This window comes from Lynx rufus, unplaced genomic scaffold (assembly GCF_022079265.1).
Source record: "Lynx rufus isolate CCGP_SWC_20201006 ecotype Redwood Valley unplaced genomic scaffold, mLynRuf1.p SCAF_10, whole genome shotgun sequence".
NCBI lineage: Eukaryota > Metazoa > Chordata > Mammalia > Carnivora > Felidae > Lynx > Lynx rufus.
The window spans coordinates 16,809,602-16,818,258 of NW_025814824.1; the positions used below are offsets into that span (position 1 = coordinate 16,809,602).

The 8,657-nt window shown below is 42.9% G+C and overlaps 1 long non-coding RNA gene across 3 annotated transcripts; it reads left to right on the top strand.

Annotated features, from left to right (window-relative positions):
• Positions 1 to 666: 666 nt before the first annotated feature.
• Positions 667 to 8,081, top strand: LOC124528550 (uncharacterized). Of its 3 annotated transcripts, none has more exons than XR_006966184.1 (5): positions 667 to 748; positions 1,985 to 2,145; positions 3,036 to 3,168; positions 4,144 to 4,367; positions 6,659 to 8,081. It is a non-coding gene; the product is annotated as an uncharacterized LOC124528550 (long non-coding RNA). The 3 variants fall into 3 exon arrangements; XR_006966182.1 differs by having other exon boundaries at positions 6,662 to 8,081; XR_006966181.1 differs by lacking the exon at positions 6,659 to 8,081 and having other exon boundaries at positions 4,144 to 4,627.
• Positions 8,082 to 8,657: the final 576 nt, after the last annotated feature.

Genomic DNA, 8,657 nt, shown 5'->3' on the forward strand with positions numbered 1-8,657 from the left:
GGATGGGGGAGGTTGTATTAGGTTGTCAAGGAGGGTGTCTCAGATAAGACTTCTGAGCAGGGACCTGAGGAAAATCGGGGTGAGCTGAGTATGTATGGCGACTGATTGTAGGCAGAGGTAGTAACAAATGCAAATGTGCTAAAGCAAGAGCATGCCTGGCGTGAGCTTGGGACAGCAGAAAAAAAAAAAAAAAGCCAGCATGGCCTTTTCTCCCTTAGTGTTTCATTCTAGTTTCCATTGCTATGATTTCAAGCTAACCTTTTCTCCTCTCATGCCTTTTCTGCTGTTAATCTCATACACTGTATTTTTCATTCCAATGCACTTAGCATCTCCAGAAGTTCAGTGTAAGTCTCACACATCTCAGTAACTTTTTGAACACATGGAACAGTTCTACTGTTTTAATGTCCTTCTCTGTTAATTCTAACATCTGTGTCAGTTCTGGGTTGGTCTCCATTGGTTGATCTTTTCTCTATGGGTGTTGTCTTGTTCTTTGTATATGTGGTGATTCTTTTTTTTTTTTTTTTTAATATTTTTATTTATTTTTGATAGAGCGCAAGCAGGGTAGGAGCAGAGAGAGAGACACACAGAATGTGAAGCAGGCTCCAGGCTCTGAGCTGTCAGCACAGAACCCGACGCGGGGCTCGAACTCACCAACTGTGAGATCATGACCTGAGCCAAAGTCGGACGCTCAACCCACGGAGCCACCCAGGCACCCCTGTATACGTGGTAATTCTTATTTGGATACCAGGTATTACGAGTTTTACTTTCCTGGTGCTTCTTTCTCTGGCCTTGGGTAGTTATCTCACACACATGTACTGATCAGTACTCTAGGGGACTGTGCTCAGATCTTCAGAGGTTCTCTGTATGTGGTTTTCTCCTGTCGGGTACTCAGTCCCGCAAACTCTAGCTGTCTTGATTTCCCTGGACCGTCAACTCCATGCCCTCAGTTCAGGCACACTGCCAGGCTTGCTTCCTGTCTCTCAGAAATCACTGTCCTTTGTTGGCAGTTGTCTTATATGTTGTGTCCAGGTTTGGGGTTGTTTTAGGTGGGAGGATAAATGTAGTCCATTATTCCATCTTGCCCGGAAGCCGAAAATGCCTTACTATAAGATTTCACTTTGACTTTAGGGTCATATTGTGTGTGACTTTTAACTTGGAGATATGCCTGTTTCCTCATTTGTTGTAGATTGTATTTATTCATTATATATTAGTATCTTACATATTAATGTGAATTAATACATAATTAACATATTTATAATGAAAGGAGTCATCAACCTTGTAATATGCAAACCACTGACTATGACATACCTGATTTTATTCAAGCAAGAACTCAACCCGTGTAAAGAAAATTGTATAAATTTTCTCAGAGACTAGAAAAATACTAGTTTCCCTCTTTGTATTAATGAGGGTATAAGAAAATGAAGATGATGGCAGGAACACTTGAAAAATGAAATGTGGATACTTGATTGTATCTGTACGTTGTGTTTGAGAAGTTCTGGTTTTCCTTCAGGTCTCAGCTCAAATATCATTTCTTTAGGGAAGTCTTCTCTAAGTCAGCACGTCCCTACTGCTCAGTTCTTACAATTATGTAATTACTTGGGTTTTTAGTTTCGGTTTCGGTTTTGTAATTACTTGTTTGACATCTTTTTCTGTTATGGAAGCTCTGGTGGGAGAAACTATCTTCTGACCTCTGAATCCCCAGGATCAAGCCATTCCAGACACAATGCACGTTCTCAATAAATGTGAGGTGAATGAAAAAGTTGAAGACCACACAGTAAATAGTGAGGCTGGGATACTGACCAGGTCTATCTATCTCCATTCTATTTCCTCCTTACCGGGCAGCCTGTGATAGTGAAGAGCAAAAACAGAAAAATCAAACGAGAAAGCAAAAAAACAAAAAGCCCACAAAAAAAACATTGCATATTTCAAAGGATTTTAATGCAGTTTTCAACATCAGATTATTCATTTAAATGTTTAATAATAGGTTGTATTGGTGAAGATATTGAGAAACAGATACGCTCCTTGTTTTCAAGTGTAAGCTTTTAAGAGAGCCATCTGACATCTGTGAAAATTTAAAAATGCACTGCCACCTTCAGGAATTTACACCAGATGTATAAATGTGTCCAGAGAATAGACACAAAGCCGGTATGTACTAGGCTATTCCTTGTAATATAGTGCTGAGTAGCAAAAAGTTAAAAACAACCTAAATGTTACTTGGTAGCATTGCATGTAAGTGTGTGTGTATGTATTATACATACAGACATGCAGATTTTATTAAATGGCGTAAATTTATACGTATGGATATAGAACAATTGGCAAAATGTATTAAGTCAAAAAATATATATGTATATGTATATAGGCCAAAACCAAGGAAACAGTAGAGGATGTACATATATGTGCACACATGTATATTTGCATTTTTTTGGTATTACACAAAATGTTCCTGGGACAAGATTGTTAATAGTCAGTTGGGTGGGATATTAGGAAACATGGGTAGAGGGCATATGGGACACATCTTTGGGCCACCTCAGATTATTTTAGTGTCAATGATACTTGTGTGGGTTACAAGTTCCTTTATGCCAACAGTTAAAAGCTTGTGACCTCTGTAATCTTCTGTTGGGAGTCAGTTTTCCATGTTTGTTTGCTTTTTTTTCTTCCATTTCAGCATATTTCACAAGCAGAAGTACTGGCTAACTGTATTCCTGATTATCTTTTCTTGGATACGTGTACAGAGAACAGGCTTGGAAGAGAGAGACAGTGTCTCCTTCTAGAACAAAGGGCAGGTTTTGTTTACTGTCTAGCATAGTATCTTCTCCTAGGGCAAAAAGTCAATCACACTTACTGCTAGCCCACCCTAAAAGAATAAGGTTTCTTAAGCTCAAAGTTCTCTGATGCAACCCAACGCTTGTGCAGGTGTCACCTAGAACTCTCTTGTGTCCCTCTATGTGATTTGGGTCTCAGGGTACTGTGCAAAATTAATACTCTGGCTAGTGCTATTGCTGTGAGTTATAAACTCTCCTTTGACTTTGATGTAGGAGTTTTGTGTCAAAAGTGGCTGCTTTATAAGCTGCTAAGAAATCTGCAGAAAGTTTTCATTCTTGGCGATTGTGGATTAGCCTCTCGGTTTGGAAGAATTGGGAGTCTCTTACACAAAGGATGTTTGCGCACGTAAGATTTTTTTTTCATGGCCTTCCATTGGATGCTCCAGACAAAGACTTGGGGCAGGGCAGGAGGCTGGAAGGGACAGACATTATTTCTTTGTGGGGAAGAGTAGAAGCAAACCCCCCGCCTCAGGGGAGAGATAGGAAGAAGTCTCTCATCCCTAGGACAAGAGCAAAGATCCTCGGAGGAAAAGTAGAAGCAAAAATCAGGATATTCCTGCTTAAGACCAACCACAAACACATGGGAAGAGGATGGGAATGCTGAGGAAAAACCCACTGACGAGGCCTGGGTGACAGAGCCTGCCTAAGAATGAGGCAACACTACGACAAGAATTCCCGTTTTCCCTACCATGAACTTAGCACAGACTCACAAGGACCAGTAGTCTACCCCTGGGGAAGAGGCTGAGCATGTAGTGAAGATTCCTTTATGGCACACAGGCATGCAGACACAGCTGAATGCTAGAGAGCATGCAAGAACACTGGGAAAAGCCCTCTGGTATCCTGTCCTCTACTCTAAATGCAAGGTAACAACAGGTAACCGCTAGCAGAGGTTGAAGCCTGTGATGCAGTGCAGATATAATGCAAACCAACTCAACTTCTTGTGACACTGATTTGGCCTCCCACACCAGCCTACCAGGCATATAGTCATACCCACGCATAAATACCGTTTATCTTGGTTTGTCGTTTTCTACACAGCAAATGGAATTCAATACTATAAGACTCAGAAAGAAAGCAATAGGAGAAAATAAGCAAACAAAAACCTTGTCAAGAGATGAAGCAAAGCAATGAACAGAACTAGACTCAGAGGTGACCAGGATATTGGGGTTATCGCTCTTTATTAGTCAAATTCTTATATTAAAGGATACAGTGGGAAAAGCAGATACCATGTGTTGAGCCACAGGGAATTTCAGCAGAGAGATGGAAATTAAAGATAAATGGAAATGCTTGAAATAAAAAAGCATAACTTGAAAATTCTTAACAGGCTTATTATTAGAATGGACACGGACGAAGGAAGTTTTAAGGAACTTGAAGTAGAAGAAATACTGTGTCTGAAATATGAAGAAAAAAATAAAGAGTAAAAACTAAATAAAAACAAGAAACCACCACAACCGCAGCTCCAAGAATTGCGGCACAATAACAAGCAACCTAATGTACCTGCAAAAGCGGTTCCAGGAAGAGAAGAGGGAAGAAGAAATATTTGAAGAGGTAAGAATTTTCCAGAAATAGTAACATCAACCACAGATATGACAAACAGGATAAATTCCAAAAACAAACCAGAAAAACCACACATGCTTAGACACATCATAGTCAAAGTAATGAAAATTGAAGAGGGAATATTGAAAGCCAGAGGAAAAAACACATTCAGAGAAACAAAAATAAGAATTCTAGCAGAGTACTCATCAAAACAATGGAATGGCATTTTTTTTTTTTTTGGAGTGACATCTTAAGAAAATTTTTTTTAATGTTTATTTTTGAGAGAGAGACAGAGCATGAGCAGGGGAGGGGCAGAGAGAGGGAGAGAGGATCCCAAGCAGGTTCCATGCTATCAGCACTGGGCTTAAACTTGTGAACTGTGAGATCGTAACCTGAGCCGGTCAGATGCTCAACTGCCTGAGCCACACCGGTGGCCCAAGGAGTGACGTCTTTAAAGAATAAATGTCAATACAGAATTCTGTATTCAGCAAATCTTTTAAAAAATGAAACTAAAACAAAGGACTTCTCAGAAAAAAATCTAAGAATTCGGTGCCAGCAGACCTGATATGAGAAATGTTAAAGGAAGTTCTTCAGGTTCCAGGTGGAAACTTGGTACACACTAAGAAATGAGCATTTTGTCACAAATAACCCCAAAACTCCGTGGCTTAAGCCAACAAACATTTTCTCGGTCGTGGGTCAGGAGTTCTAACATCAGCTTAGCTGGGGAGTTTAGGGTTGCCGACCAGGGTTGCCCGTGTGGCTGCAGTCAAGATGTTGGCTGGGGCTGCAGCCGTTAGAAGGCCTGACTGGAGCTGGATGAGCCACCACCAGTACATGTGACTGTTTCGAGAAGGCCTCAGTTACTCACCTCGTGGGATTCTCCACAGGGCTATTTGAATGTCCTCATGACCTGTCTTACCTCCCCTAATGCAAGTGATCAGAGAGAAAAATGGAAGCTACAATGTCTTTTATGACCTGCAAAATGTTTCACATTCTTGGCAGTTGTGGTTACCATCTCAGTTTGGAAGAGCTGGGAGTCTCAGACACAAGGGTTTCTTTCATGGCCTTCCATTGGGGGCTCAAAATAAGAACTTGGAGCAGGGGACTTATACCACACACACACACACACAGCATAGCTGCTGCTGCTGAGGGGAGCGGACATAAATCTCACGTCTCTACCTCAGTCTGTTCATTAGAACTGTGTCACTACAGTCCACACTTGAAGAGGGAGAGGAGTGAGGCTACACCAAAGGGAGGAGTATCAAAGAGTCTGTGGAGAGATTTTTAAAGCACCACCCATTAGAAGCTATAAAAATGAAGATAAACATAAAATATATTTGTTATTTTTATTGCTTTAAAAGAATTCAGTTAAAGCAAAAATAGTAACAATGTATTCTGGGGTTTATTATGCACATTAAAATACATGACAATACCATGAATAATGGAAGAGAAGAATTGTAAGTATATTTTAAGAGTTGTAATTGTTACTAACAACTATACACCTAGTGGTGTAATACTTTGAAGGTAGACTGTAACAAGCTAACAATATATATTGGAAGCCCTAAGAGAAACCACTGAAACTTTTTTTTGGTAAAGAGCTATAACTAATAAAAGCCAGTAGTGGAGATGAAATCAAGTAAATAGTCCAGAAATAGATGAGAAAAGAGGGGGAACAGGGAAGAAATGGAACAAGTAGAAAACTAGCAAAATGGTAGGTTTAAATTCACTCCTATCAATAATTAAGATGAGGGGCGCCTGGGTGGCTCAGTCGGTTAATCGTCTGACTTCAGCTCGGGTCATGATCTCACGGTCCGTGAGTTCGAGCCCCGCGTCGGGCTCTGTGCTACCAGCTCAGAGCCTGGAGCCTGCTTTGGATTCTGTGTCTCCCTCTCTCTCTGCCCCTCCCCTCCCCATGCTCTGTCTCTGTCTCAAAGATAAATAAAAACATTAAAAAAATTTTTTTTTAAATAATTAAGATGAAAATGGTTTAAACACCCAATGAAAAGATACCTCCCTCCCCCCAAATCAGATTGAAAAAGAGGGCAAGACCTTTTATATACCGTCAGTAAGAAACCCATTTTAGACACAAATCATAAAGTTTAAAAGTAGAAGGCATTTTTAAAAGTGCGTGCAAAACCCTGCAAACTTCAAACAAGGTGTACATATAACAGAATCATGCCAATGTCCATTTCACAGTTTTGGCCAATGTCTTAGGACGACATGAAATGTTATTGGGGGAGGGAAGCTGGGTGAAGGGTACCCAGGAACTCTACTTTTGTGTAACTTCTCATGTCTTCTGTCAGCAGCCGTGAAACCGGAATAGGCTTACCCATTTGTAAACAGGGTAAAACCAAATCCTGGACTCGGCAGTTTTGTGGACAGGTCTGGGATGCTGACAGGCGTGGCGTTCCAGATCAGAAGGCAGAGGTCCTACAGGCCAGGTCAGGAACACGAGACCTCCTGGGAGACAGCAGCAAATGCTCTTGCCTAAGTGGTTAACGCGGAAACAAAGTAACGAGCTCCCTACCTCCTATTAACGATGATGAACAGCTAGATGCGGGATTGACGTCGGTCTGGCAACCCAAATTTGCTCCCTCTTCTGGGCAGGATAAGATAGGGACGTTAGCACAGCAGAGCAGCAAGCCCCATGGCCCCAGCAGGAAGGCAACAGGGCTAGGAAAGGAGACCTCGAAACTGAGATTAATGTTGTCAGTGATGAGGACTTTGCTATTCGATAGAGAGCTCTGGGTGACCTGAAAACAGAAGTCCATTTGGTTGAAATGGAGTGTGGGTGGCCCCTCGAAGGCGAGGAAAGCCTTGCCTGTTAGCGCAAAGTCTCAGCCAAACCTGGCAGAGAGTGAAGATGGGGCTCTGGGTGCCAGGGTGGCCAAAGCTGGAAGACTGCATGCAGCACAATGGCGTGTGCGTGAGCAGGAAGTAAAGGGCCCCCGAGGATGGGCACTCACTGGGTGCAGGGAGCACTTGGGGGAGGAAGCAGCAGCGGTGCTCAAGCATTATCTGCAGCCAGAGGTTAATGGAGAAAATCCGGATTCCCCCCTTCCCCCTCCCCACCATTGCTCCCACTGTCCCCATGGACAGCCTCCTCCATCTCCCAGCTGGGGTGACTTGGTCTCTTGGCATCTGTGCTGTAGCCCCTGATACGTGGGTTAAACTTCTCGGTCTGTGATCCTATTGAGAAAAAAAGACACTTGAATTCAACTGATGGGTTGGACAAGGCTTGCAGTGGGGAAGGAAGCTGAAATTGTTAGGGACCCCTCTGAGCCAGAGAGAGCAGTCCCCAAGTGCTGAAATAGGTTAATATAAGAGGCCGAAATGAAACTTACGGTCAAGCCTCTGATCACTTCAATAGTAAAAGTGACAGACTAAATCAGATGAAGTGTAGGTTCCTCTACAAAGGCTCCTGAAGGCTTGTAGACCTGGGGGGTGGGGAGGGGGTGAAGTGAAAGAGGAGGAGGGCCTAAGAGTGGAAAAAGTCCGGAGAGCGAAGAAAGGTGTCTTCAAGTTAACCCCCTTCCCTCCTATAAGCAGGTGTCAGTAAAGGTACCTGAGGAATGCTTCTGCTGAAGCCCGTGACAAAGAGGCTCTGAATAGAGGCACTGGCTACGTAGCACTGCAGCTGCTGTGAATAAAAGCCTGTGTCCTTGGGGCGCCTGGGGGACTCAGTGGGTTAAGCGTCCGACGTCAGCTCAGGTCATGATCTCGCTGTTCGTGAGTTTGAGCCCCGCGTCGGAGCCCGGAGCCTGCTTCGGATTCTGTGTCTCCCCTTCTCTCTGCCCCTCCCCTGCTCTCGCCCTATCTCTGTCTCTCAATAAATAAACGTTTAAAAAAATAAAAGCCCGTGTCCTTGACTGCAGGTCCCACTAGAGACTGCTGTGCGTTAGCTGTGCACCAAGTCTGGTAAGTGGAGGGCAGCTTTCTTCCATGAGCCTGCCAGGTAATTACCTATGTTCAGGCCTGAAAAAAAAAACCATAGTTTTTTTTTTTTTTTTTTACCTGGAGTCAGAGATCTCAAAAATAACCTCTCACTGAGGCGCTTTGGACCAATTCAATAAACGTATGATGGATCTGATGTATTACATGCCTGCAGTAAGTGTCACGTTCAAGGACTACTGCATGGACTGTCCCCTCCTGGGTGGTCCCACAGAAATAATACTAAACTCCAAGACGGAAGCCACAGCTTCAAAGATCTAACGGCTGCCCAAATTCTCACAGGCCATAGCCAGGCACTACAACAGGATTAAGTACCTGACCATCACCAGACATGCCTTGGTACAAAAGAAG